Here is a 20,014-nt window from a genome sequence, read left to right as displayed (position 1 = left end):
TCACCTTTTTCTGAAAATTCTGAAAACTGCATTTAAAATCACCGGCCTCGTGGCCTAATGGATAAGGCGTCTGACTTCGAATCAGAAGATTGCAGGTTCGAGTCCTGCCGGGGTCGCAGTTTTAAAAGAATGATGAGTTGAATCATTCGCCTATCTCAACCTCATTGGGAGAATTCCACATGAATGTGAACATGAACATGAAGTACTCCTTGTACTCTTCTTACTTCAAAACCTGCTTACTTACGATTATGTTAAATTCCTTTCCTTGCGCTAATCAATATTAGCGCACCTTGAGTTTGGAAAATGCTGTCTTTAAAGCCACGCCGACTAAGATACAGTATTAGTAGGGGAGATCTGGGATGGTTAAATGGCGTAGCTGTTACCTTTGCAACACAAACAGAAAATGTGTGATGCCTTGACATAGTCTTTTTACAAATATACACTGGAATGATTTTTTATTGAAATATCCCATGACAAACATATGCAATATATTTTTATTGCAATTTCGAGTGTTTGTTGTAGGATTCAGCTCATATAGGCATAAGTATTTAGAACTAAAATATAACCTAATTATTAGCCTAAACAAGATGGAAATGAACTTCAAAGTGTATATTATTTTTATGCACGTTTAAAAATATGCATATTTATCATTCATTACCTCGTCAGTACAATTTTCCGTACACTCCAAACGCTCGTGTGTTTAAAAACTTTGAACCAAGATGAATAATGGTGAACTAAGCTCATCCCTGATTGGTTTTTGAACTAATCGTTCATCTCGGTTTAAAAAGATTCCTCTCTATAGAACGATTCGGTGACTGTGGCAATGGACTTTGCTAGATACAAGATACTAGATGGCAATTTTGTGGAAATGCTACTTATTCTACAGTAATCGGCCTCGTGGCCTAATGGATAAGGCGTCTGACTTCGGATCAGAAGATTGCAGGTTCGAGTCCTGCCGGGGTCGCAGTTTTAAAAGGTTGAGTTGAATCATTTGTCTATATCTCAACCTCATTGGGAGAATTCCACATGAACATGAAGTAGAGTGAGCGGGGCACAACCAAACGCGGGGTTAATTGTAACACACGTGGTTCAAATATTTCCACACACGCTAGCATAACCAAATTTACGTATTTACTAGTTGCCATAGCAACACTATGCAGAGCAAAAAGATCACCAAAATTCAAAAGCATTTTGAAGATATCGCTGCATATTTATTTTACCGTAGTAAAAGTACATTTCTGGCTGAAGTAAACTTTTCATTTCAGTTTTTAGTATTCATTTAAAGTTAGACAAAACTGCTATTATTTTAATCTCCAATTTGTTATTTATCAGTTTAGATAGTTTATTAATGCTTGACAAACAAGCAGAAGACACTAACCTGTATTAAACTCCAGTCGCGCAGATGGGGAACGTTGTAACACTGTGTTACAATATGCCCCGCTGTTATTAAACTATGCTATTCTATGACATAAGCGGTGCAATTTACACTATTTACTTCTAAGGATTTTGATAAGAAACCACAAGAAACAGGTGAATAAAGGCTGACAATCAGTGTTCAATGTTCAGATGTTATTATTTCAAGAAATGTAAAGCATTTTGGCTCGTTTATGTGTGTCGTGTTCTATGAGAGCTGTAGTAATTTGGAATGTGATGTTCCAAGTAATTATTATTTTTGTTCTTAAAAGTAAACCAACCAAATGTTTATTTAGTGGGTAATATCTTTATGTTTATTGTTTTACTTAAAACACAGGTCCTGCGTGACGCACAGAAAATTTTTTATACCCGTATGCTCTAATGTTGTAGGAGAGCGCAATAAAGCTTGCTGCGTATGTTTGTATCTGCCATCACGTCTCAGTCTGATTGTTGTGCCATGGACAAGTTATCACAAGAGCTGTGTGTGGAGGGACGGGAGTGTTTTTCTGAATGTCTTTATGTGTTTCATCTATTTGTCCACATTGTTTTGAACTACTGTACAGCTGTGTGTTGCGATCAGGGCCGTTCAAAGCATCGTTGCGATATGTTCATTGTCAAACTCCAAAATTAGACCATTTTTATTTATTTTTTAAAAAAACGTCATTACTTCATTTGAAAAAGTTAACACATGTATTTTACTGACAAAATATTTTAGTTTGTTGTGTATATTTTTTTCATTCGATCAGATAACATTTTAAGCTGTAATATGGTCGTGTTACAACGTGTCCCTCAGATGTTACATGTTGTCACGTTTCACTTCCTTTCTTTTGAGGTAAATAACGAAAAGCGTATACACTGTAAATATGAAACAAAGCGATATATTTGTACTAGACAAGTGTGAAAATAATGTTGAAAAAAATTGTACTCTGAACCCCAAGTGGATTTACATAAACCGCGAAATTCACAAAGTGTTAGGTTGTGCCCCGCTCTCCCCCTACTAGTTGTACTCTTCTCACTTCAAAACCTGCTTACTGTCGATTATGTTAAGTTCCTTTCCTTGAGGTGATCAATATTAGTGCACCTTAAACTACAGCTATGGATGTAAATTTTGCATTATGCATTTTTTTTGTAAGTTAGGAAAACGCTGTCTTTGAAGCCACGCCCACTAAGATGCTATTAGTATGGGAGATCGGGGATGGTTGTAACTTTTTTTTTTTTTTTTTTACATTTCAACCAATGCACTCAAAATGCGTTTCCAACTAGTTAAGTGTCTGCAATTAAATGGCATAGCTGTTACCTTTGCAACACAAACAAAAAATGTGTGATGCTCTGACATTTTATGTAATCCTTTTACAAACATAAACTGGTAGGTTTTTTAATTGAAATATCAGATGACAAACAGATGTAATATATTTTTATTGCAATTTGGAGTGTTTGTTGTAGGATTCAGCTCATATAGGCATAAGTATTTAGAACTAAAATATAACCTAATCATTAGCCTAAACAAGATGGAAATGAACTTCAAGGTGTATATCATTTTTAAGCACGTTTAAAAAATATATATATTTATCATTAAAGATTCAACTCTACAGAACGATTCTGTGATTGTAGCAACGGGACTTTGCTAGATGCAAATAGATACAAATCACCTTTTTCTGAAAATTCTGAAAACTGCATTTAAAATCACCGGCCTCGTGGCCTAATGGATAAGGCGTCTGACTTCGAATCAGAAGATTGCAGGTTCGAGTCCTGCCGGGGTCGCAGTTTTAAAAGAATGATGAGTTGAATCATTCGCCTATAGCTACCACCCACTCAATCTCATTTGGAGAATTCTTGAACGTAAGTACTCGTTGTACTCTCCTCACTTCAAAATCACTTAGATATATAATTCGTACACTCCAAATGCTCACGTGTTTATCGGTTGTTGAACAGTTGGCTCGAAAGAGTTCTAGATAAGTCGGTGACTCTGAACAGCTCTGGGGTGCGTTTCCCAAAAGTAACTAAGGTTACGTGGTTATCTATAGAGTTCACAGCTGGCTAATGAAGCTTTTGGGAAGCTCATCCCTGATTGATTTCTGAATGAATCGTTCATCTCGGTTTAAAAAGATTCGACTCTACAGAACGATTCTGTGATTGTAGCAACGGATTTTGCTAGATACAAATAGATACAAATCACTTTTTTCTGAAAATGCTACTGCGTTTTGGAATCACTGGTCTCGTGGCCTAATGGATAAGGCGTCTGACTTCGAATCAGAAGATTGCAGGTTCGAGTCCTGCCGGGGTCGTAGTTTTAAAAGGATGAGTTGAATCATTCGCCTATAGCTACTACCCACTCAATCTCATTTGGAGAATTCTTGAACGTAAGTACTCGTTGTACTCTCCTCACTTCAAAATCACTTCGATATTAGAGCACCTTCGTTACAGTAGCACCCTCTTCCGGTAGTGCAATTTCTGTGTTAATGGACAGCTAACAGTACGATATACGATCCGCGTTTCTCAAACTACAGCTAGGGATGTAAATGTGCATTAAGCATTGTTGTTAAGTTTGGAAAACGCTGTCTTTAAAGCCACGCCCACTAAGATACAGTATTAGGAAAGATCGGGGATGGTTGTAACTTTTTTACATTTCTGTTTTATGTTGAAGTTCTTTTAAACCACTGCGCTTAAAATGTGTTTCTAATTAGTTACAAGTGTCTGCTATTAAATGGCCTAGCTGTTATCGTTGCAGCACAAACAAAAAATGTTTGATGCATTGACAAAATCCTTTTACAAATATACACTGGAATGTTTTTTTTTTTTATTGAAATATCCCATGACAAACAGATGTAATATATTTTTATTGCAATTTCGAGTGTTTGTTGTAGGATTCAGCTCATATAGGCATAAGTATTTAGAACTAAAATATAACCTAATTATTAGCCTAAACAAGATGGAAATGAACTTCAAGGTGTATATTATTTTTAAGCACGTTTAAAAAATATATATATTTATCATTAAAGATTCAACTCTACAGAACGATTCTGTGATTGTAGCAACGGGACTTTGCTAGATGCAAATAGATACAAATCACCTTTTTCTGAAAATTCTGAAAACTGCATTTAAAATCACCGGCCTCGTGGCCTAATGGATAAGGCGTCTGACTTCGAATCAGAAGATTGCAGGTTCGAGTCCTGCCGGGGTCGCAGTTTTAAAAGAATGATGAGTTGAATCATTCGCCTATCTCAACCTCATTGGGAGAATTCCACATGAATGTGAACATGAACATGAAGTACTCCTTGTACTCTTCTTACTTCAAAACCTGCTTACTTACGATTATGTTAAATTCCTTTCCTTGCGCTAATCAATATTAGCGCACCTTGAGTTTGGAAAATGCTGTCTTTAAAGCCACGCCGACTAAGATACAGTATTAGTAGGGGAGATCTGGGATGGTTAAATGGCGTAGCTGTTACCTTTGCAACACAAACAGAAAATGTGTGATGCCTTGACATAGTCTTTTTACAAATATACACTGGAATGATTTTTTATTGAAATATCCCATGACAAACATATGCAATATATTTTTATTGCAATTTCGAGTGTTTGTTGTAGGATTCAGCTCATATAGGCATAAGTATTTAGAACTAAAATATAACCTAATTATTAGCCTAAACAAGATGGAAATGAACTTCAAAGTGTATATTATTTTTATGCACGTTTAAAAATATGCATATTTATCATTCATTACCTCGTCAGTACAATTTTCCGTACACTCCAAACGCTCGTGTGTTTAAAAACTTTGAACCAAGATGAATAATGGTGAACTAAGCTCATCCCTGATTGGTTTTTGAACAAATCGTTCATCTCGGTTTAAAAAGATTCCTCTCTATAGAACGATTCGGTGACTGTGGCAATGGACTTTGCTAGATACAAGATACTAGATGGCAATTTTGTGGAAATGCTACTTATTCTACAGTAATCGGCCTCGTGGCCTAATGGATAAGGCGTCTGACTTCGGATCAGAAGATTGCAGGTTCGAGTCCTGCCGGGGTCGCAGTTTTAAAAGGTTGAGTTGAATCATTTGTCTATCTCAACCTCATTGGGAGAATTCCACATGAACATGAAGTAGAGTGAGCGGGGCACAACCAAACGCGGGGTTAATTGTAACACACGTGGTTCAAATATTTCCACACACGCTAGCATAACCAAATTTACGTATTTACTAGTTGCCATAGCAACACTATGCAGAGCAAAAAGATCACCAAAATTCAAAAGCATTTTGAAGATATCGCTGCATATTTATTTTACCGTAGTAAAAGTACATTTCTGGCTGAAGTAAACTTTTCATTTCAGTTTTTAGTATTCATTTAAAGTTAGACAAAACTGCTATTATTTTAATCTCCAATTTGTTATTTATCAGTTTAGATAGTTTATTAATGCTTGACAAACCAGCAGAAGACACTAACCTGTATTAAACTCCAGTCGCGCAGATGGGGAACGTTGTAACACTGTGTTACAATATGCCCCGCTGTTATTAAACTATGCTATTCTATGACATAAGCGGTACAATTTACACTATTTACTTCTAAGGATTTTGATAAGAAACCACAAGAAACAGGTGAATAAAGGCTGACAATCAGTGTTCAATGTTCAGATGTTATTATTTCAAGAAATGTAAAGCATTTTGGCTCGTTTATGTGTGTCGTGTTCTATGAGAGCTGTAGTAATTTGGAATGTGATGTTCCAAGTAATTATTAGGGCCCGAGCCCAGAATGGGCGAAGGCCCTCTTGTTTTCCTAAGGATTCTTATTTTTTTTTTTTTTTTTTTTGTTAACCTTCCGGGCACTTAAGGGGGTCTTAACATGCTCAAAAACTCTTGAAAATTTGCACTCATGTCGGAATCTGCGGCCATCAGGACGTCACAGAGGCTGGTACCGGGGCGTGGCAAGGGGACTCTACAGCGCCCCCTGGAATTTTTAGGGCCATATAGCACACATACTTGAACATACACATATGAAACTCGGTACACATATAGAACTCATTGAGCTGAACAACTTTTGTACTCTATGTCATTTTCTTAACGCAACAGGAAGTGAGATATTTAGGGCTGTTTAAAAAGCGCATGCTCTGGAATTTAACGTACTCCTCCCAGGATTTCCATACGATTGTCACCAAACTCGGTCAGCATGATCTCAAGACATTGGGGACGCTAAATTGCGAGGGGATTTTTGATATCTCGAACGGTTTGGCCGTGGCAAGGCAACAAAGTTATGGCGAGAAATGAGAAACAGGAAGTGTCTAATAACTGTTGCACACATTGCCTGATTCTGATGAAACTTCACCAGATTGTTCGTTGTATGATGCCGATTCCATAAATGTGACTATTATGAGTCAAAGTTATAGCGCCACCAACTGGTAGCAGGAAGCGTGTCATTTTCAAAATGCGTTGAAATCAGCCTCTTAATTTTACTTGATTTTCTTCAAACTTCATCAAAATAATGTCAAAACACGGCCGATAAGAATATGTAAAGGGTACGATGATAAATCAAATGCTGTTGCCATGGCAACGTGTCAAACTTTAAAATTACATTCCTGTCTTTTCGAAGCAGATAACATGTTTAGAATTTCATGAAACTCAACACACACATCAATATTAATGATAGTTAGACACTGGCAAAAGGTCATAAATGGGCGTGGAGCAGGCACTCTATAGCGCCATCTTTTGACAAAAGTTGGGGGGTTAGTTTTTCCTACAGTCACCAAACTCTGTACATATATTGTTCTCATCAATCTGGACAACTTTCTAAATCAAACTCATTAGCTAAGACCAACAGGAAGCCGGCTATTTTGATTTGAATGTGGATTTTTGGAAAAATCAGGCTGTAAACAAATTCACACTCCTTCTAAGAATAACAAGGTATTCACACCAAACTTTTTTAACATGAAGAGAAGATTCTGAAGATGTTAAATTGCGAGCGGATTTGGGATATCTTGAACGGTGTTGACGTGGTGATTTTTTAAAAAACATAACCCTAATTTTTTATATCTTTAAAGTGCAGCATCCAAACTCTTTAAAACTTTTTTCACAAAGAGATCTAATCATTATGAGCAAGTGCGGGTAATATCATAGTTATTCAAGCTTCTATGAATTAAAGAAAATTAAAAAAAGAAATCAGTAAACTGTTGTCACTGGGCTGACAGTCTGTGTTGACACTAAGAGTGACTGAAGGGGGGAGGGGTGAAAGGGAGAGAGACCAGTGGAACATGCTGTTTTGCTTAAGACCATCTTTGAGGAAGATGCAATTTGCACATTGCACATTGCTGTAGTTTAATCTGCATAAATAAGTCTGAACTTTGAGAGTCTGATCTTTGAGAAAATATAAAGGGTCACGAACTCTTTCATTCTTTGTATATTGCAGTTGTTGTTTTTTTATTTATTTTTTACTGAACTGTACCATGAACTTGTCCTATTCAGTCACATAGCAAAAGATTAAGAAAAATACAGCTTTTTAGCATGAGCGATTTATCTTCATTGATAGACATTTATTTTCATAATTAAAATTTTTGATTCAATAAAAAAAAAACCACTAACAATTTCAAGACAAACTTTGACAACAAAACAAACTTTGCTGTTATCTGTTCAAAACATCTGAAAATTGTACCATTTTAAGATGAGTTATATTTATATATCGCCCCATTACAATACCCAACTTGATTTTTAAAGATATTTTGAAAGAATGAAGCGTTTATTGAGCACTTTATTGTTTATTGTTGTATACCCACATGAACTGTGTTCATGTTCATGTTAATTCACAGTACATACACTATGTTAAAAGATACTAATTTACCTTTAAACAATATATGAGTACTTTTTTAGGTTAATATTAATTAACATTAATAAATGCTATTTATTATTGTTCATGTTAACAATGTTAACAAATGAAACTGGATGGTAAAGTTGTATATTTAGTGTGTATTTGTCTGTGTGTTGATTTAAAAATGTAACCCTTTCATTTCTGTAAACTTTAAATCCAAACTGGCAGAGGGTTACTGTGAATGCATGTGCCAACTGGGCACCGTTTTCCTAATTGATTCTTAGTTATGTATCGCTTAAGAGTGATGTCTTATAACAGGAGTCACCAGCAAAGCAATGTCCACACACAAATGGAACAGATAGGTAACGATGACATTTAAACAGAAGTGGTGGACGTAAAGCAAGCAATAATAACATTTTGTTATCATCATGAATTACATGTTCTTATCATCATCATCCTCAGAATATAGGGAAAATGTTCCCTATATTGTGAACGGCTTTGGGATTTCTTGAACGGTGTTGATGTGGTGATTTATGAAAGTAACAATAAAAAAGATGAAGAGTTATTTTCATATATCTTTAAATTGCATTATTCTTACTCATAAAAACTTTTTACATATAAAGAACAAGAAATTCTTAGGAAATACGCGTAGTTTCAAAATGTTATCATGCTCAGAGGCCCCAAAAACATTAAAAGTGTCAAATAAATTCGTCAGATTAAAGCTCTAATACCAGGGATGAACACTAGAGGTCCTCATAAGATAAGGAATCGTTTGACCTCTAATGCTATTTAGCTCATTCTCAGTGTATAAGAGTGAAAATAATCCATAGAATCAGTTGATATAGACTGTACTGTCAGTGTAATTTTACATAATTATTTTGTATAGGTGCTTAAAGAGCATTAAAATATTTTTTTTATCTTTTAAGGAAAAATTATGTGATTTAAATACATATATACACTCTCACTGATAGAACAAAGTATCTTATAAGTATGACACTATACTGCTCAGTTCACTTAATTAGAATGAGAAACAAATACAAAAAGGCCAAAAAGTCAACTAAGTTAATATGTATTTATTTTCAATATATTTGTTTATAATTATTTCACAGATGCTTATAGACTATTAAAATAATATTTAAAAATGCTTGTAGACCATAAAACATGGTAACTATTTAAAATAGGGTCCAATACATACAAAAAAGCCTCTTGGAGCAAAATTTGACACCCAACAGGAAGTCGGTTATTTTTAATTTTCTCAGCAAATTTAGTCATTTTTGCCATTTTCAGGCCTCGTACTTGAACGAACTCCTCCTAGAGATTTATCCGGATTAACGCCAAATTTGCTGAGTATAATCTAAAGCACTTTGTGACGTTAAATTGCAAAGATCTAGAGTTTTCATTGGAGGGCGTGTCCATAGCGGTCTCGCAAATTTCGATGTTTCGCCATGAAAAAGGAAGTTTCTATAACTCAGGCATACAATGTCCGATCTGTCCCAAACTTCACATGTGTGATAACACTCCTGACCTGAAGAAATCTACATTCCCATATTCAGTTATAGTCATAGCGCCACCTGCTGGCAACAGGAAGTGTCATGCTGTACTCTACAACAAATTCCTCCAAGAGATTTATACAGATCAACACTAAAATCGGTCAGTCTAATAAAAAGGCTTAAGTGATGTTAAATTGCGAAGATCTTGAGTTTTCGTTGAAGGGCATGTCCGTGGTGGCCTGACAAAGTTTGATGTTTGGTCATGGACATAGAAGTTGTTATAACTCAGCCATAAAATGTCCAATCTGCCTCAAACTTCACATGTTTGATAAGAGTCCTGGCCTGAAGACATCTTAAGGCCAATATTCAGATATCATCATAGCGCCACCTATTGACAGCAGGATATATCATATCTTGCACTAACTTAAACATACCAAGGTCAATCTGCACCAGACTTCATATGTTTGATGAAAGTGGTGGCCTGAACACATCTACATGTCAATAATCAGTTACAGGCATAGCGCCACCAGCTGGCAGCAGGAGGTTTGGCACATTTAAGTGACTTTGATCTATTTTTCCTACATTTACTGTTTTAAAAGCATAATGCCCACCGTTTGCTGTTTTCCTAAAGCCACCGGTCGGCGGTGAGCCCGGGTGCGAGGGCCCGATCATCGCTGCTTGCAGCTTTAATTATTTTTGTTCTTAAAAGTAAACCAACCAAATGTTTATTTAGTGGGTAATATCTTTATGTTTATTGTTTTACTTAAAACACAGGTCCTGCGTGACGCACAGAAAATTTTTTATACCCGTATGCTCTAATGTTGTAGGAGAGCGCAATAAAGCTTGCTGCGTATGTTTGTATCTGCCATCACGTCTCAGTCTGATTGTTGTGCCATGGACAAGTTATCACAAGAGCTGTGTGTGGAGGGACGGGAGTGTTTTTCTGAATGTCTTTATGTGTTTCATCTATTTGTCCACATTGTTTTGAACTACTGTACAGCTGTGTGTTGCGATCAGGGCCGTTCAAAGCATCGTTGCGATATGTTCATTGTCAAACTCCAAAATTAGACCATTTTTATTTATTTTTTAAAAAAACGTCATTACTTCATTTGAAAAAGTTAACACATGTATTTTACTGACAAAATATTTTAGTTTGTTGTGTATATTTTTTTCATTCGATCAGATAACATTTTAAGCTGTAATATGGTCGTGTTACAACGTGTCCCTCAGATGTTACATGTTGTCACGTTTCACTTCCTTTCTTTTGAGGTAAATAACGAAAAGCGTATACACTGTAAATATGAAACAAAGCGATATATTTGTACTAGACAAGTGTGAAAATAATGTTGAAAAAAATTGTACTCTGAACCCCAAGTGGATTTACATAAACCGCGAAATTCACAAAGTGTTAGGTTGTGCCCCGCTCTCCCCCTACTAGTTGTACTCTTCTCACTTCAAAACCTGCTTACTGTCGATTATGTTAAGTTCCTTTCCTTGAGGTGATCAATATTAGTGCACCTTAAACTACAGCTAGGGATGTAAATTTTGCATTATGCATTTTTTTTGTAAGTTAGGAAAACGCTGTCTTTGAAGCCACGCCCACTAAGATGCTATTAGTATGGGAGATCGGGGATGGTTGTAACTTTTTTTTTTTTTTTTTTACATTTCAACCAATGCACTCAAAATGCGTTTCCAACTAGTTAAGTGTCTGCAATTAAATGGCATAGCTGTTACCTTTGCAACACAAACAAAAAATGTGTGATGCTCTGACATTTTATGTAATCCTTTTACAAACATAAACTGGTAGGTTTTTTAATTGAAATATCAGATGACAAACAGATGTAATATATTTTTATTGCAATTTGGAGTGTTTGTTGTAGGATTCAGCTCATATAGGCATAAGTATTTAGAACTAAAATATAACCTAATCATTAGCCTAAACAAGATGGAAATGAACTTCAAGGTGTATATCATTTTTAAGCACGTTTAAAAAATATATATATTTATCATTAAAGATTCAACTCTACAGAACGATTCTGTGATTGTAGCAACGGGACTTTGCTAGATGCAAATAGATACAAATCACCTTTTTCTGAAAATTCTGAAAACTGCATTTAAAATCACCGGCCTCGTGGCCTAATGGATAAGGGTCTGACTTCGAATCAGAAGATTGCAGGTTCGAGTCCTGCTGGGGTCGCAGTTTTAAAAGAATGATGAGTTGAATCATTCACCTATCTCAACCTCATTGGGAGAATTCCACATGAATGTGAACATGAAAATGAAGTACTCCTTGTACTCTTCTTACTTCAAAACCTGCTTACTTACGATTATGTTAAATTCCTTTCCTTGCGCTAATCAATATTAGCGCACCTTGAGTTTGGAAAATGCTGTCTTTAAAGCCACGCCGACTAAGATACAGTATTAGTAGGGGAGATCTGGGATGGTTAAATGGCGTAGCTGTTACCTTTGCAACACAAACCGAAAATGTGTGATGCCTTGACATAATCTTTTTACAAATATACACTGGAATGATTTTTTATTGAAATATCCCATGACAAACAGATGTAATATATTTTTATTGCAATTTGGAGTGTTTGTTGTAGGATTCAGCTCATATAGGCATAAGTATTTAGAACTAAAATGTAACCTAATTATAAGCCTAAACAAGATGGAAATGAACTTCAAGGTGTATATCATTTTTAAGCACGTTTAAAAAAAATATATATTTATCATTAAAGATTCAACTCTACAGAACGATTCTGTGATTGTAGCAACGGGACTTTGCTAGATGCAAATAGATACAAATCACCTTTTTCTGAAAATTCTGAAAACTGCATTTAAAATCACCGGCCTCGTGGCCTAATGGATAAGGCGTCTGACTTCGAATCAGAAGATTGCAGGTTCGAGTCCTGCCGGGGTCGTAGTTTTAAAAGGATGAGTTGAATCATTCGCCTATAGCTACTACCCACTCAATCTCATTTGGAGAATTCTTGAACGTAAGTACTCGTTGTACTCTCCTCACTTCAAAATCACTTAGATATATAATTCGTACACTCCAAATGCTCACGTGTTTATCGGTTGTTGAACAGTTGGCTCGAAAGAGTTCTAGATAAGTCGGTGACTCTGAACAGCTCTGGGGTGCGTTTCCCAAAAGTAACTAAGGTTACGTGGTTATCTATAGAGTTCACAGCTGGCTAATGAAGCTTTTGGGAAGCTCATCCCTGATTGATTTCTGAATGAATCGTTCATCTCGGTTTAAAAAGATTCGACTCTACAGAACGATTCTGTGATTGTAGCAACGGATTTTGCTAGATACAAATAGATACAAATCACCTTTTTCTGAAAATGCTACTGCGTTTTGGAATCACTGGTCTCGTGGCCTAATGGATAAGGCGTCTGACTTCGAATCAGAAGATTGCAGGTTCGAGTCCTGCCGGGGTCGTAGTTTTAAAAGGATGAGTTGAATCATTCGCCTATAGCTACTACCCACTCAATCTCATTTGGAGAATTCTTGAACGTAAGTACTCGTTGTACTCTCCTCACTTCAAAATCACTTCGATATTAGAGCACCTTCGTTACAGTAGCACCCTCTTCCGGTAGTGCAATTTCTGTGTTAATGGACAGCTAACAGTACGATATACGATCCGCGTTTCTCAAACTACAGCTAGGGATGTAAATGTGCATTAAGCATTGTTGTTAAGTTTGGAAAACGCTGTCTTTAAAGCCACGCCCACTAAGATACAGTATTAGGAAAGATCGGGGATGGTTGTAACTTTTTTACATTTCTGTTTTATGTTGAAGTTCTTTTAAACCACTGCGCTTAAAATGTGTTTCTAATTAGTTACAAGTGTCTGCTATTAAATGGCCTAGCTGTTATCGTTGCAGCACAAACAAAAAATGTGTGATGCATTGACAAAATCCTTTTACAAATATACACTGGAATGTTTTTTTTTTTTATTGAAATATCCCATGACAAACATATGCAATATATTTTTATTGCAATTTCGAGTGTTTGTTGTAGGATTCAGCTCATATAGGCATAAGTATTTAGAACTAAAATATAACCTAATTATTAGCCTAAACAAGATGGAAATGAACTTCAAAGTGTATATTATTTTTATGCACGTTTAAAAATATGCATATTTATCATTCATTACCTCGTCAGTACAATTTTCCGTACACTCCAAACGCTCGTGTGTTTAAAAACTTTGAACCAAGATGAATAATGGTGAACTAAGCTCATCCCTGATTGGTTTTTGAACAAATCGTTCATCTCGGTTTAAAAAGATTCCTCTCTATAGAACGATTCGGTGACTGTGGCAATGGACTTTGCTAGATACAAGATACTAGATGGCAATTTTGTGGAAATGCTACTTATTCTACAGTAATCGGCCTCGTGGCCTAATGGATAAGGCGTCTGACTTCGGATCAGAAGATTGCAGGTTCGAGTCCTGCCGGGGTCGCAGTTTTAAAAGGTTGAGTTGAATCATTTGTCTATCTCAACCTCATTGGGAGAATTCCACATGAACATGAAGTAGAGTGAGCGGGGCACAACCAAACGCGGGGTTAATTGTAACACACGTGGTTCAAATATTTCCACACACGCTAGCATAACCAAATTTACGTATTTACTAGTTGCCATAGCAACACTATGCAGAGCAAAAAGATCACCAAAATTCAAAAGCATTTTGAAGATATCGCTGCATATTTATTTTACCGTAGTAAAAGTACATTTCTGGCTGAAGTAAACTTTTCATTTCAGTTTTTAGTATTCATTTAAAGTTAGACAAAACTGCTATTATTTTAATCTCCAATTTGTTATTTATCAGTTTAGATAGTTTATTAATGCTTGACAAACCAGCAGAAGACACTAACCTGTATTAAACTCCAGTCGCGCAGATGGGGAACGTTGTAACACTGTGTTACAATATGCCCCGCTGTTATTAAACTATGCTATTCTATGACATAAGCGGTGCAATTTACACTATTTACTTCTAAGGATTTTGATAAGAAACCACAAGAAACAGGTGAATAAAGGCTGACAATCAGTGTTCAATGTTCAGATGTTATTATTTCAAGAAATGTAAAGCATTTTGGCTCGTTTATGTGTGTCGTGTTCTATGAGAGCTGTAGTAATTTGGAATGTGATGTTCCAAGTAATTATTATTTTTGTTCTTAAAAGTAAACCAACCAAATGTTTATTTAGTGGGTAATATCTTTATGTTTATTGTTTTACTTAAAACACAGGTCTTGCGTGACGCACAGAAAATTTTTTATACCCGTATGCTCTAATGTTGTAGGAGAGCGCAATAAAGCTTGCTGCGTATGTTTGTATCTGCCATCACGTCTCAGTCTGATTGTTGTGCCATGGACAAGTTATCACAAGAGCTGTGTGTGGAGGGACGGGAGTGTTTTTCTGAATGTCTTTATGTGTTTCATCTATTTGTCCACATTGTTTTGAACTACTGTACAGCTGTGTGTTGCGATCAGGGCCGTTCAAAGCATCGTTGCGATATGTTCATTGTCAAACTCCAAAATTAGACCATTTTTATTTATTTTTTTAAAAAACGTCATTACTTCATTTGAAAAAGTTAACACATGTATTTTACTGACAAAATATTTTAGTTTGTTGTGTATATTTTTTTCATTCGATCAGATAACATTTTAAGCTGTAATATGGTCGTGTTACAACGTGTCCCTCAGATGTTACATGTTGTCACGTTTCACTTCCTTTCTTTTGAGGTAAATAACGAAAAGCGTATACACTGTAAATATGAAACAAAGCGATATATTTGTACTAGACAAGTGTGAAAATAATGTTGAAAAAAATTGTACTCTGAACCCCAAGTGGATTTACATAAACCGCGAAATTCACAAAGTGTTAGGTTGTGCCCCGCTCTCCCCCTACTAGTTGTACTCTTCTCACTTCAAAACCTGCTTACTGTCGATTATGTTAAGTTCCTTTCCTTGAGGTGATCAATATTAGTGCACCTTAAACTACAGCTAGGGATGTAAATTTTGCATTATGCATTTTTTTTGTAAGTTAGGAAAACGCTGTCTTTGAAGCCACGCCCACTAAGATGCTATTAGTATGGGAGATCGGGGATGGTTGTAACTTTTTTTTTTTTTTTTTTTACATTTCAACCAATGCACTCAAAATGCGTTTCCAACTAGTTAAGTGTCTGCAATTAAATGGCATAGCTGTTACCTTTGCAACACAAACAAAAAATGTGTGATGCTCTGACATTTTATGTAATCCTTTTACAAACATAAACTGGTAGGTTTTTTAATTGAAATATCAGATGACAAACAGATGTAATATATTTTTATTGCAATTTGGAGTGTTTGTTGTAGGATTCAGCTCATATAGGCATAAGTATTTAGAACTAAAATATAACCTAATCATTAGCCTAAACAAGATGGAAATGAACTTCAAGGTGTATATCATTTTTAAGCACGTTTAAAAAATATATATATTTATCATTAAAGATTCAACTCTACAGAACGATTCTGTGATTGTAGCAACGGGACTTTGCTAGATGCAAATAGATACAAATCACCTTTTTCTGAAAATTCTGAAAACTGCATTTAAAATCACCGGCCTCGTGGCCTAATGGATAAGGCGTCTGACTTCGAATCAGAAGATTGCAGGTTCGAGTCCTGCCGGGGTCGCAGTTTTAAAAGAATGATGAGTTGAATCATTCACCTATCTCAACCTCATTGGGAGAATTCCACATGAATGTGAACATGAAAATGAAGTACTCCTTGTACTCTTCTTACTTCAAAACCTGCTTACTTACGATTATGTTAAATTCCTTTCCTTGCGCTAATCAATATTAGCGCACCTTGAGTTTGGAAAATGCTGTCTTTAAAGCCACGCCGACTAAGATACAGTATTAGTAGGGGAGATCTGGGATGGTTAAATGGCGTAGCTGTTACCTTTGCAACACAAACCGAAAATGTGTGATTCCTTGACATAATCTTTTTACAAATATACACTGGAATGATTTTTTATTGAAATATCCCATGACAAACAGATGTAATATATTTTTATTGCAATTTGGAGTGTTTGTTGTAGGATTCAGCTCATATAGGCATAAGTATTTAGAACTAAAATGTAACCTAATTATAAGCCTAAACAAGATGGAAATGAACTTCAAGGTGTATATCATTTTTAAGCACGTTTAAAAAAAAAATATATTTATCATTAAAGATTCAACTCTACAGAACGATTCTGTGATTGTAGCAACGGGACTTTGCTAGATGCAAATAGATACAAATCACCTTTTTCTGAAAATTCTGAAAACTGCATTTAAAATCACCGGCCTCGTGGCCTAATGGATAAGGCGTCTGACTTCGAATCAGAAGATTGCAGGTTCGAGTCCTGCCGGGGTCGTAGTTTTAAAAGGATGAGTTGAATCATTCGCCTATAGCTACTACCCACTCAATCTCATTTGGAGAATTCTTGAACGTAAGTACTCGTTGTACTCTCCTCACTTCAAAATCACTTAGATATATAATTCGTACACTCCAAATGCTCACGTGTTTATCGGTTGTTGAACAGTTGGCTCGAAAGAGTTCTAGATAAGTCGGTGACTCTGAACAGCTCTGGGGTGCGTTTCCCAAAAGTAACTAAGGTTACGTGGTTATCTATAGAGTTCACAGCTGGCTAATGAAGCTTTTGGGAAGCTCATCCCTGATTGATTTCTGAATGAATCGTTCATCTCGGTTTAAAAAGATTCGACTCTACAGAACGATTCTGTGATTGTAGCAACGGATTTTGCTAGATACAAATAGATACAAATCACTTTTTTCTGAAAATGCTACTGCGTTTTGGAATCACTGGTCTCGTGGCCTAATGGATAAGGCGTCTGACTTCGAATCAGAAGATTGCAGGTTCGAGTCCTGCCGGGGTCGTAGTTTTAAAAGGATGAGTTGAATCATTCGCCTATAGCTACTACCCACTCAATCTCATTTGGAGAATTCTTGAACGTAAGTACTCGTTGTACTCTCCTCACTTCAAAATCACTTCGATATTAGAGCACCTTCGTTACAGTAGCACCCTCTTCCGGTAGTGCAATTTCTGTGTTAATGGACAGCTAACAGTACGATATACGATCCGCGTTTCTCAAACTACAGCTAGGGATGTAAATGTGCATTAAGCATTGTTGTTAAGTTTGGAAAACGCTGTCTTTAAAGCCACGCCCACTAAGATACAGTATTAGGAAAGATCGGGGATGGTTGTAACTTTTTTACATTTCTGTTTTATGTTGAAGTTCTTTTAAACCACTGCGCTTAAAATGTGTTTCTAATTAGTTACAAGTGTCTGCTATTAAATGGCCTAGCTGTTATCGTTGCAGCACAAACAAAAAATGTGTGATGCATTGACAAAATCCTTTTACAAATATACACTGGAATGTTTTTTTTTTTATTGAAATATCCCATGACAAACAGATGTAATATATTTTTATTGCAATTTCGAGTGTTTGTTGTAGGATTCAGCTCATATAGGCATAAGTATTTAGAACTAAAATATAACCTAATTATTAGCCTAAACAAGATGGAAATGAACTTCAAGGTGTATATTATTTTTAAGCACGTTTAAAAAATATATATATTTATCATTAAAGATTCAACTCTACAGAACGATTCTGTGATTGTAGCAACGGGACTTTGCTAGATGCAAATAGATACAAATCACCTTTTTCTGAAAATTCTGAAAACTGCATTTAAAATCACCGGCCTCGTGGCCTAATGGATAAGGCGTCTGACTTCGAATCAGAAGATTGCAGGTTCGAGTCCTGCCGGGGTCGCAGTTTTAAAAGAATGATGAGTTGAATCATTCGCCTATCTCAACCTCATTGGGAGAATTCCACATGAATGTGAACATGAACATGAAGTACTCCTTGTACTCTTCTTACTTCAAAACCTGCTTACTTACGATTATGTTAAATTCCTTTCCTTGCGCTAATCAATATTAGCGCACCTTGAGTTTGGAAAATGCTGTCTTTAAAGCCACGCCGACTAAGATACAGTATTAGTAGGGGAGATCTGGGATGGTTAAATGGCGTAGCTGTTACCTTTGCAACACAAACAGAAAATGTGTGATGCCTTGACATAGTCTTTTTACAAATATACACTGGAATGATTTTTTATTGAAATATCCCATGACAAACATATGCAATATATTTTTATTGCAATTTCGAGTGTTTGTTGTAGGATTCAGCTCATATAGGCATAAGTATTTAGAACTAAAATATAACCTAATTATTAGCCTAAACAAGATGGAAATGAACTTCAAAGTGTATATTATTTTTATGCACGTTTAAAAATATGCATATTTATCATTCATTACCTCGTCAGTACAATTTTCCGTACACTTCAAACGCTCGTGTGTTTAAAAACTTTGAACCAAGATGAATAATGGTGAACTAAGCTCATCCCTGATTGGTTTTTGAACAAATCGTTCATCTCGGTTTAAAAAGATTCCTCTCTATAGAACGATTCGGTGACTGTGGCAATGGACTTTGCTAGATACAAGATACTAGATGGCAATTTTGTGGAAATGCTACTTATTCTACAGTAATCGGCCTCGTGGCCTAATGGATAAGGCGTCTGACTTCGGATCAGAAGATTGCAGGTTCGAGTCCTGCCGGGGTCGCAGTTTTAAAAGGTTGAGTTGAATCATTTGTCTATCTCAACCTCATTGGGAGAATTCCACATGAACATGAAGTAGAGTGAGCGGGGCACAACCAAACGCGGGGTTAATTGTAACACACGTGGTTCAAATATTTCCACACACGCTAGCATAACCAAATTTACGTATTTACTAGTTGCCATAGCAACACTATGCAGAGCAAAAAGATCACCAAAATTCAAAAGCATTTTGAAGATATCGCTGCATATTTATTTTACCGTAGTAAAAGTACATTTCTGGCTGAAGTAAACTTTTCATTTCAGTTTTTAGTATTCATTTAAAGTTAGACAAAACTGCTATTATTTTAATCTCCAATTTGTTATTTATCAGTTTAGATAGTTTATTAATGCTTGACAAACCAGCAGAAGACACTAACCTGTATTAAACTCCAGTCGCGCAGATGGGGAACGTTGTAACACTGTGTTACAATATGCCCCGCTGTTATTAAACTATGCTATTCTATGACATAAGCGGTGCAATTTACACTATTTACTTCTAAGGATTTTGATAAGAAACCACAAGAAACAGGTGAATAAAGGCTGACAATCAGTGTTCAATGTTCAGATGTTATTATTTCAAGAAATGTAAAGCATTTTGGCTCGTTTATGTGTGTCGTGTTCTAT

The 20,014-nt window shown here is 35.9% G+C and overlaps 14 non-coding genes across 14 annotated transcripts; all 14 read left to right on the top strand.

The window, feature by feature from the left end:
- The first annotated feature begins 43 nt into the window (after positions 1-43).
- On the top strand, positions 44-116 carry trnar-ucg (transfer RNA arginine (anticodon UCG)). The gene has a single exon. It is a non-coding gene; the product is annotated as a tRNA-Arg (tRNA).
- A 775-nt stretch (positions 117-891) lies between these two features.
- On the top strand, positions 892-964 carry trnar-ucg (transfer RNA arginine (anticodon UCG)). The gene has a single exon. It is a non-coding gene; the product is annotated as a tRNA-Arg (tRNA).
- Positions 965-3,101: 2,137 nt separating this feature from the next.
- Positions 3,102-3,174, top strand: trnar-ucg (transfer RNA arginine (anticodon UCG)). Its single transcript has one exon. It is a non-coding gene; the product is annotated as a tRNA-Arg (tRNA).
- Positions 3,175-3,625: 451 nt separating this feature from the next.
- Positions 3,626-3,698, top strand: trnar-ucg (transfer RNA arginine (anticodon UCG)). Its single transcript has one exon. It is a non-coding gene; the product is annotated as a tRNA-Arg (tRNA).
- Positions 3,699-4,522: 824 nt separating this feature from the next.
- Positions 4,523-4,595, top strand: trnar-ucg (transfer RNA arginine (anticodon UCG)). Its single transcript has one exon. It is a non-coding gene; the product is annotated as a tRNA-Arg (tRNA).
- A 775-nt stretch (positions 4,596-5,370) lies between these two features.
- On the top strand, positions 5,371-5,443 carry trnar-ucg (transfer RNA arginine (anticodon UCG)). Its single transcript has one exon. It is a non-coding gene; the product is annotated as a tRNA-Arg (tRNA).
- A 7,099-nt stretch (positions 5,444-12,542) lies between these two features.
- Positions 12,543-12,615, top strand: trnar-ucg (transfer RNA arginine (anticodon UCG)). Its single transcript has one exon. It is a non-coding gene; the product is annotated as a tRNA-Arg (tRNA).
- A 448-nt stretch (positions 12,616-13,063) lies between these two features.
- Positions 13,064-13,136, top strand: trnar-ucg (transfer RNA arginine (anticodon UCG)). Its single transcript has one exon. It is a non-coding gene; the product is annotated as a tRNA-Arg (tRNA).
- A 948-nt stretch (positions 13,137-14,084) lies between these two features.
- trnar-ucg (transfer RNA arginine (anticodon UCG)) lies at positions 14,085-14,157 on the top strand. The gene has a single exon. It is a non-coding gene; the product is annotated as a tRNA-Arg (tRNA).
- A 2,136-nt stretch (positions 14,158-16,293) lies between these two features.
- trnar-ucg (transfer RNA arginine (anticodon UCG)) lies at positions 16,294-16,366 on the top strand. The gene has a single exon. It is a non-coding gene; the product is annotated as a tRNA-Arg (tRNA).
- A 651-nt stretch (positions 16,367-17,017) lies between these two features.
- Positions 17,018-17,090, top strand: trnar-ucg (transfer RNA arginine (anticodon UCG)). Its single transcript has one exon. It is a non-coding gene; the product is annotated as a tRNA-Arg (tRNA).
- A 448-nt stretch (positions 17,091-17,538) lies between these two features.
- Positions 17,539-17,611, top strand: trnar-ucg (transfer RNA arginine (anticodon UCG)). Its single transcript has one exon. It is a non-coding gene; the product is annotated as a tRNA-Arg (tRNA).
- An 823-nt stretch (positions 17,612-18,434) lies between these two features.
- trnar-ucg (transfer RNA arginine (anticodon UCG)) lies at positions 18,435-18,507 on the top strand. The gene has a single exon. It is a non-coding gene; the product is annotated as a tRNA-Arg (tRNA).
- Positions 18,508-19,282: 775 nt separating this feature from the next.
- On the top strand, positions 19,283-19,355 carry trnar-ucg (transfer RNA arginine (anticodon UCG)). Its single transcript has one exon. It is a non-coding gene; the product is annotated as a tRNA-Arg (tRNA).
- The last annotated feature ends 659 nt before the right edge of the window (positions 19,356-20,014 follow it).

The sequence above is a fragment of the Garra rufa genome, chromosome 3, assembly GCF_049309525.1.
Source record: "Garra rufa chromosome 3, GarRuf1.0, whole genome shotgun sequence".
NCBI lineage: Eukaryota > Metazoa > Chordata > Actinopteri > Cypriniformes > Cyprinidae > Garra > Garra rufa.
This window is presented reverse-complemented; position numbering and strand designations above follow the sequence as displayed.